The sequence below is a fragment of the Glycine max genome, chromosome 11 (genome assembly GCF_000004515.6).
Source record: "Glycine max cultivar Williams 82 chromosome 11, Glycine_max_v4.0, whole genome shotgun sequence".
In the NCBI taxonomy this organism is placed as follows: domain Eukaryota; kingdom Viridiplantae; phylum Streptophyta; class Magnoliopsida; order Fabales; family Fabaceae; genus Glycine; species Glycine max.
This window is the reverse complement of record NC_038247.2, coordinates 27258574-27268676: the sequence shown is the minus strand read 5'-3', so window position 1 is coordinate 27268676 and position 10103 is coordinate 27258574.

Below are 10103 nucleotides of genomic sequence, written 5' to 3'. Positions count from 1 at the left end.
ACCTTACAAGGTGTGACGGGAACCCCGAATGACTGGCAGAGGCCCGTGATCAATGCTGGAAACCCCAGGGCCCTGTTAGACTTATCCGGGTCTAAACGGTGCCTGGTGGGTGGCATACCTGCAAATAAATAAATGGCGTTAGCAATCAACTGAGCCACATGGACGTTCATCCGTGTCAGGATGGCATACACCAGCTGAAACTTCGGCAGAGGAAGGTTGGAGTTATGATCACTAGGCAGGACATTGCTGAGCAGCAATGTCATCCACATCTGGGTCAAGGTGGTCATGCTGCTGCGCATGATCCGCACCCGCCTCCCTGCAGCGGTCCAGGCGAAATCCTGACCCGGTACGCATAATAGCTGGGTAATGGCTTCCTCGTCGAACCCGTCGGCCCTATTCCTTCTCTGACTAAACTCGCACTCCAGGCCTTCCTCTAACACTAGCGGGTCACCTGAACTGGTTGAGGGCGTCTGCGTCAAAGGGAATCCACTGACCCCTCACCCATGACCGCATGTCCCGCACTCCCTCTTCTGTGGGCCAAGCATTAGCATAAAACTCCAGGACTATATCTGGGTCAAACTTAGCCATGGGAGTGACCAGCAACGTCCAACGTCGGTGAGCTATCTCTTCCTGAAAATCCGTGTACTCATCGTCCCTGAGTTGGACGCGTCTCTCTCGGTGGAACAACCATTCTTTGATGGCCTCGAAACGCTGCTGATGCTCGACGCTCCTGAAATGGTGGCTATCAAACTCGGGAGCGGCACTGGTTCCTTCAGCCGCGGTGTCCCTCCTAGATCTTTTTGCAGAAAGCTTTTTCGGAGCCATTTCCTGTGAGGACAAACATTTGGAATGTTAGTTTACAAGGAAATGCTATTTTAAAGCAAAAACGGCATGCTAATCTTTTCGATTTAGAACAAACTTGTGCACACACTTCCTTAAAGAAGAACATTTACCAACGTGCATATGCGCCAAGTATCCTGCTATTTATATCAATATACCAGGATATTCAAAACATTCTAGTTACTACACATATATTTTTTAAAAGAATTCATATATGCATGCTCAAGGTATTGTGCCAAAATTACACATGTCCATACTCAAAGTATTTTGCTACCAAAAATTACCTACGCACATTTGAAGCATTTTATTAACATACAAAAAATATTTTTTGTTGTTTCATTCACATTTATTTATACATATATGCACACTGGAGAGCCCATCTCATGTAATGCACACACTTACATTTATTTGAAAAGGAATTTTCATGCCATCTATCTACACTTGAGAGGCAATTCCACATCATATATTCATCTTGGGAAACATTCAAACGTGTGTACATTTATAAAGTGCTTGACCACCTATTCAACATATACAGGTTTTATTTGAAAGGTCCTTTCTCTAGCTACCTATCCTATACATATATGTACATGGTGAATAACATCTTTACACAAACTAGGCAAACATCACGGTGCAGCCCCAAAAATCAGCCGCTGGCCTAAAGGGAAATCCCTATCACAATGCCCTCATTTTTATGCTTTCTTGTATTGAAATCAAAAGCTTGGGTTCCTTGGCCTAGAATCGCATTCGGGCACTCATTTTAACCTCTACATGCTGTCCCTATACATATAAAACAGCCCCCACAATCCAAAGTTCACAAAACCATGCCCATATTTCATTGAGGCATTTCACCGAGCACTTGGTGGGTGCATGTTTAGGCATGAATAGCAAGGGAATGGGGGCAATGTGGCATGCCCCATTGCTTCAGAATGCACCATAGGCCTAGGGCCATCCCTTACAACCCCCTAATTCACACCAATCAAGCATGAAACAAAGCCAAAATTGCCCCATAGATTTGGGCATATTCACACAATTTAGAGCACCAAAAGAAGACCAAGATACATCAATGGAAAGCTAGAAAGCTCAAGAATGAGATACTTACTTGATGGAGTGAGTAAAAACACTAAGAATGGAAGCAAAAGCGCAAAAATAGTGGCCTAGGGGTGAAAACCCACGATTCCCGTGGTGTTGGCGTTTTTTGAGTGAGGGGGGAGAGTTTTGGGTGGAGGAAAACTCCCTCTCCCTCGTTTTTTATGTTTGCAGGTGCAGGGGTGCTCACTCAGGCGAGCTCAGCTCGCCCAGGTGAGCTAACCTGTACTTTTTTTTTGGGGGGAAGAAATGAGTAAGGCTTTCTATGGGTCGGCGTCCGCTTACTCGAACCCCCTCAAGGTAGATTAGGCATCTAATATTTATTTTAAAGACACAACAATAATAATTACTGGGAATTTAAAGGATACTAGGCTGCCTTGCAGCGGCGCTTTCCGTTTGTCCAGAGCTAGGCAAGGGACGACGACTTATCGGTCGTGACCCTAGCCTCTACTTGCATCCGTCCCTAAGTACTTGAAAGCAGGAAACGACATTGCACAGCAAACCGTGGCCGCGTTACCGTTTTACCTTGATGGGTTTCTGCCTTCAGCTTTGTCTCGGCATCTGACCACTGCCTAAGACGATTCTTCCCCTGTTATCACAAAATATGCATGTGTATACGTATGCATGAAGGTTTTTAGATGCGACAATCTTTTTAGTGAAAGCCGGTTAGGTTCAGTTTTAATTAAGCGCTTGGGGCATCCCATGGACTGAGTGAAAAGGCTCAGGTTATCACAAACTACACATGGTTTAAAGCACAAAGTGAGAACTGAAGCCTCAAACTCATGTTCTCTTCTTTTAAAAGACTGTGACGATAATTTACAACTGACGGGAATCCCTGGGGGAAACCAAGAAGAACACATAAAAATAAAAGAACATGCAGCGATATCCTTAATTGCCCCAGATTCTAAGCGTAGTATCGCTTGACAACATCAGAGTTCACGGGTAGAGGTAGCTCCTCGCCATCCATGTTGGTAAGCACCAGGGCCCCTCCGGAAAAAGCCCTTTTCACAACGAAGGGTCCTTCGTAGTTTGGGGCCCACTTCCCCCGATTATCTTTAACAGTGTGGGACATCTTTTTCAGCACAAGGGGCCCACTGTATGACACTGTCATCTTCTGAATAATTTTCTTAATATTCTCATTGGCTGCTTCCACGGCTTCGTTCATCTTTGGTCGGTAGGGCGTGGAATTGTGATGCTGGATTTTGAAATCCGCACACATTTCCTGCATCATCTTGTTATTCAGGTTGGTGCCATTGTCAGTAATGATCTTCCTAGGGGGTCCGTATCGACAAATCAGCTCCCTCTTTATGAATCTGACCACTACACTCCTCGTGACATTGGTGTAGGAAGCCGCTTCGACCCATTTGGTTAAATAATCTATTGCCACAAGAATGAAGCGATGACCGTTCGAAGCCTTGAGTTCGATGGCCCTTATGACATCTATTCCCCACATGGAAAAAGGCCAAGGGGAGGACATGACATTCAGAGGATGTGGCAGAGCATTGCCATTGTCCACGAACGCTTAACATTTATGGCATTTCCTTACATGGATGCAGCAATCACTTTCCATGGTGAGCTAGTAATAACCTACTCTCAGGATCTTCCTAGCCATAGCATGCCCATTGGCGTGCATTCCAAACGAACCCTCGTGGACTTCCTCAATCATATGGTTCACCTCTTTGGCATTCACGCATCGCAGGAGAGTCATGTCATGGTTTCTTTTATATAGTATGCTCCCGCTCATGAAGAAACCAGCCACCAATCTCCTCAATGTCCTTTTATCATTGTTAGAAGCCCCCGATGGGTATTCTTTGCTTTCAACGAATTGCTTGATATTGAAATACCAAGGCTTACCGTCCCGTTCCTCTTCCACCTAACAACAATGCGCGGGTCTGCCACGACACCAGAACTCAATGTATGGTAGGTCCCCGTGCAGTGTTAGCTGGAACATGGACGCCAAAGTAGCAAGTGCATCCGCCATTTGATTTTCCTCCCGGGGAACGTGATGAAAGGAGATCTCATCAAAGGAATTAGCCAACTCCTTGATATAGGCTTTGTAGGGTATCAGCTTGGGGTCTCTAGTTTCCCATTCCCCTCTTAGCTGGTGAATCACCAGTGCTGAGTCCCCGTATACTTTGAGCAGTTTGACATCAGAGTCAATTGCTGCTTGGACGGCCAGGCCACACGCTTCATACTCAGCCATATTGTTGGTGCAGTCAAACCCCAGCCTGGCTGTGAAAGGTATACATTGATTGTCTGGAGAGACCAATACTGCTCCAATGCCATGGCCTAGAACGTTTGACGCTCCGTCAAACCATATGGTCCATTTTTCCCGGTCTTCGTCTAGTTTCTCCTCAAACAAGGCCATGATGTCCTCATCCGGGAATTCGGGATGCATGGGCTGATAGTCGCTGAGAGGCTACTGAGCCAAATAATCTGCTAAGGCGCTTCCTTTTATCGCCTTTTGGGTGACGTAAACTATATCAAACTCGGATAGCAAGACTTGCCACCGGGCGATCCATCCTGTGAGAGCTGGCTTTTCAAAGATGTACTTAACCGGGTCTATCTTGGATATCAACTAGGTGGTATGGCTCAGCATGTATTGTCTTAGATGGTGGGACTGCCAGACTAAAGCACAACATGTTCTTTCGAGTAGGGAGTAATTCATTTCACAGGCCATGAACTTCTTACTCAAGTAGTAGATAGCACGCTCTTTCTTCCCAGACTCATCATGTTGCCCCAGCATACATCCCATCAACTCGTCCAAAATCGTCATATACAAGATGAGAGGCCTTCCGGGTACCGGTGGCATAAGCACAAGAGGATTCATGAGACACTGTTTGATCCTTCCAAACGCCTCTTGACAATCCTCGTTCCAGCGGACGGTTTGGTTTTTGCGTAAGAGTTTGAACAACGGCTCACAAATAGCAATGAGCTGTGATATGAATCTGGCAATATAATTGAAACGTCCCAGGAAACCTCAGACTTGCCTCTCGGTACGGGGTTCCAGCATCTCAAGGATGGCCTTCACCTTTTCGGGGTCCACCTCTATCCCTTTTTGGCTTACGATGAAACCTAGCAATTTCCCTGACTTGACCCCGAAAGTGCACTTAGCGGGATTTAACCTCAATTGATACTTCCTAAGCCTTTCGAACAACTTCTGCAGGTTGACAAGGTGTTCCTCCTCGGTCTTAGATTTGGCAATTATGTTGTCCACATAGACCTCGATCTCTTGGTGCATCATATCATGGAACAAAGCTACCATAGCCCGTTGATAAGTTGCCCCGGCATTCTTGAGTCCAAAGGACATCACCTTGTAACAGAACGTTCCCCACAGGGTAATGAAGGTAGTCTTTTCCATATCCTCCAACACCATTTTTATCTGATTGTAACCGGAGAACCCATCCATGAAGGAAAAAAAAGCAAAATTGGTTGTATTATCGATGAAGATATCGATATGCGGCAAAGGAAAATTGTCTTTGGGATTGGCTCGATTCAAGTCCCAGTAATCCACACACATTCGCACCTTCCCATCCTTCTTAGGGACTGGTACAATGTTTGCAACCCATTCTAGGTACCGAGCGACAACCAAAAAACCAGCGTCAAATTGCTTCTTTACTTCTTCTTTTATTTTTAAGGATGTCTCGGGCTTCATCCTCCTCAGTTTTTGTTTTACCGGGGAACACTCAGGATTTAGAGGTAATCGGTGTTGTACAATGTCAGAACTCAAATCGGGCATATCTTGGTACGACCAAGCAAAGATGTCTTGGTATTCTTATAGCAGGACTGTCAATTCTTCACGGATGGGTGTGGTCATACCCATGCCTATCTTTACTTCTTTTTTCCCACTGCCGGTTCCTAAGTCCACTAGTTCCGTCTCTTCTTGATGAGGCCCCATCTCTTGGTCCTCATGGGCGACTATTTTTTCCAACTCCGGGGGATGTCCTACATCCTCGTCCTCTTTATCCTCCTTCGACTTCTTGTCCCAATCGCGAGCCTTGACCTCCGCTCTTCCTTCCTACAACGCTTTTCCTTATGTCTGCTTGCGTGGGTTTATAGCCTAACCCAAACTTCCCACGGTTTCCTCTAGCACTTATCAGGCTGGTTATGCCGCCGTTGTCCTTGCCTAAACCCATTACGGGCTCGTAACCATTCCCCAACATCACTCGGGCCATCAGTACTGCCGCATCGGACAGGCAAGGTTGCCCGGAGAAGGAATCTACAGAGGCAATGCTAATCACCTCAAAAGACTGGAAGGCTGTTTCTAATGACTCCTCTGCGGCTTCCACATATGGCATAGAGGACGGGCAACTCACCAAGATGTCTTCCTCGCCCGATAAGATAACCAAATGCCCCTCTACCATGAATTTCAATTTTTGGTGGAGTGTAGAGGGAACAACTCCCACCGAGTGGATCCACGGGCGCCCCAACAGGCAGTTGTAAGCGGGGTTAATGTCCATTATTTGAAAGGTAACCTGACAGGTCTGGGGGCCTATCTGTACAAGGAGGTCGATCTCTCCCCTAACCTCTCGGCGGGTGCCGTCGAAGGCACAGACTACCATGGAACTTGGCTTTAGATGGGAAGCATTAAATGGTAATTTCTCCAAAGTGCTTTTGGGCATTACGTTTAAACTGGAATCGTTATCGATAAGCACCTTGGCTACGACGTGGTCCATGCACTTGATTGATACATGCAAAGCCCTGTTATGCCCTCTCCCCTCGGCAGGGATTTCTTCTTCGGCGAAGGCGAGATAGTTGTTGGCGGCGATATTATTGACGAGTCCTCCAAAGCCCTCTACAGAGATATCTTGAGCCACATGAGCTTCGTTCAAGACTTTTACTAGCAAAGCCCAATGAGGCTCAGAGCTCATGAGTAATTCCAAAAGAGAGACCCTGGCTGGGGTTTTGTTGAGCTATTCAATGACCTTGAACTCGCTCGGCTGAATAATGCGGAGAAACTCGCTTGCTTCCTCTAGCGACACTTCCTTCTTACCGCAGCCATCCCTTTTCTCCGGAAGACCTTTCACTGGAATATCCTCGTTCGAAGTGAGGGTCGTCTTGTCATTTTCTTCCACCGCTTTCGCCTTCCCCTTAACGTTTGTGGGTTGTGTCAGTAGGTCGGGGGGTGCAAACACGCGACCGCTGTGGGTCACACCGCTCAACCCCATGATATTGGTTAACTTGGCCGACGACGAGCTGATGTCGGTGGTCTCTCCTTTCCTTTCACTCAAAGGTGTATACCTCCATGGGACTGCGTGGCTATTTTGGTATGGGAAAGGAACAGGTTTAGCTGCCGAGGGGTATCGGGGCTTTTGGGAAGCTGCGTCCTTGGTGAAATATATCACCAAAGGTTTAGGCCTTCCAAAACTTCTCTCATCCGCGGACTGCATACATATATGCTGCTCTTCCCTCCCCTCATCACCGACTTCCAGTCAGCCTTGATCTATCATTCGTTGCAACCATTCTTCCACTGCTAAACATGTTTCCATGTTATGTAGCTCACCGGGATGCAACAAACAAAAATCCTCTTCATGCCCACCGTGGGGAATTACACCTCCCTTTTGTAGGGCCTCAAAGATAAACCTCCTAGGGGTCGCCACGTCCTTTAAAGGCTTAAACCTGCACGGCCTATCTGACTCAATGGCATTAACCGCTCCCCCTCCATGATTGGCGAGCGGGTTGGTTTTCAAGTTGGGCCGATTCTCTTGAAATGTCAGTCATCTGGCGTCTATCAAATGTTGGACCTTGTATTTAAGGGCCAAGCATTTTTCGATGGAATGGCCCGGGGTATTCCCATGGTACGTGCAAGTTGCATTAGGATCATACCACTTTGGGAAAGGGGGTTGGCAGATCTTCCCGGGAGTTATTACGACTATTTGGTTGGTGATGAGGGACGGCAAGAGGTTCTCGTACGTCATTGGGAGTGGGGTGAATTCTGGAATTGGCCTCGGGGGAAAGTTCTTCATCATGTTGGAACCGGCGCCAAAGTGGGCATTGCCGGCCGAGCGAGTCGTGGTTGGAGCCGGAGCTTGGGGGGTGATCGAGGCCATACCCGAATCAAATAAACATGAAAATGCAGTAACTAGGAAGTGATCCTAGGTCATTTCCCAACGAGCAATGATAAACCAATTGTTCATAATATACTTGCAATAATAGTAACGATTGGGGGGGGGGGGTTTGTTTGTTTTGTGATTTAAGGAGCAGAACAAGTAAACTGGAATACGAAACTAATAATATTAAAAATGGGTTGTTTCCTCTGATTCAGAAGCCATTCTCTTATCCTGGGTTATGGAGAATTCGTCCCTAACAGTTAACCACTTAATCCAACCCTATTTCAATTTACTAAGCGAAAATCAACCTAGGATTGCCAATACGTGACTAGGCACCACATACACCAGTTAGCCCTTCGTCCATTAAGCATGAACGCAAGTTAGGCTCAGAGGCAATTAATCGAACACAAAGCGTGCACTGATTAATGTTCACGAATTTGGGTTAACTGGTGAAGGGAAAACTGCCAGGGAACCACATTATAAACGAAACCTCAAAGAGAGTTGGGCTTCTTCCTCAGAAGGAAACAACACCAGAATAATTAGCCTTCCATAGATTCAAACAGAAAATGTAAATGAAACATGAAGCAGAAACGTAAATGAGACAAAAACGAAAATGAAAACAGAAACGTAAAAGAAAGTAGAAGAAGAAACAAGAACGAAATTGTAATTAGAAGCAGGAAATGAAAATTTGCATTAAGAACGAAACAGTAGCATTAGAACAGAAAAACTTCAAAACCATAAACCCTAAGCTCTGAATAATAGTCTAACAGAATGCCTTGCACGAATCCCAAGGCTGCTATTTAAAAAGAGTCACTCAAAGTCACTGGGCCCTATTACAATACTCTGGCCCAAAACGAAATAAACACTGAACCATATAAAATAAAATTGCAAAATTTCCTAATTAGAAATTAACTAAGGTAAGCGCTGCTTTATTTGCCCTCTTCAAGTCCACAACCAAAATCCGGATTAAGCCCAATGTTTCATTAATTCCTGAAATTAGATTAAAAACATCAAATTAGCTAAATGAGCCCAAATAATAAAACTGCCTAATTATTTGACAATTAAGACCAATCGGTAATTAAAATGGTGCAAAAAGGGTTTAGAAAATAGAAGAAAATGATGGCACATCAGGGGGCCTCCCTATGGATGGGGGCGGGCGCCTTAGGCTGTACGGGTGCTGAATTGGAGGAGTTCCCGGCACGAGCTGAGAAGCTCGGATGATGTTGCGTGTACTGATATGTACCATGAGAGGTCTGCGGGGGCTTGACCCATGCGGGCACCGAAGTGACGGCATGGGTATCTTCCTCCTTCCTTTTTGCCCTAGTTGCTCCGATTCTCTTAGCATTGGCACTTGTGGAGGAAACGTAATCGAACTTCCCTCTTTTCAACCCTACTTCGATTCTTTCCCCGGTGAATACCAAGTCTGCGAAGCTGGAAGGCATGTAGCCTACCAACTTCTCATAGTAAAACACTAGCAAGGTGTTTACCATCATGGTAATCATCTCCCTTTCGACCATGGGAGGGGCCACTTGTGCTGCCAGGTCTCTCCACCGCTGTGCGTATTCTTTAAAGGTCTCACCTTCCTTCTTAAACATATTCTGTAGCTGAGTGCGATCGGGGGCCATATCAAAATTATACTGATATTGCCTTAGGAAAGCAGTAATCAGGTCCTTCCAAGTACGGATATGGGAAGCTTCCAGATTAGTGTACCAAACAACCGCGGCTCCAGCCAAGCTATCTTGGAAAAAGTGTATTAACAACTTTTCATCCCTAGAGTGTGCCCCCATCTTGCGACAATACATCTTGAGATGGTTCTTAGGACAAGTTATCCCTTTATACTTTTTGAAATCAGGCACTTTGAATTTTGGGGGGATGACGACATCCGGTACCAAGCAAAGATTCGTCATGTTCGCAAATGGATAGTCACCAAAGCCCTCAACAACTCTCAATCTTCCCTCGAGGAGATCGAGTTTCCTTCTTTCTTTGGCTGTCGAGGGCGGTCCTTCTGTGGACAAGAATATTGGTTGTGCTGTGAGGTTGGGCTGAGGCAATGTGTTGGGTGCCAGCCCCTCGACGGGGATCGGGGGGTAGAAATCGACATCTCCTTGGGCATACTCTCGGTGATCT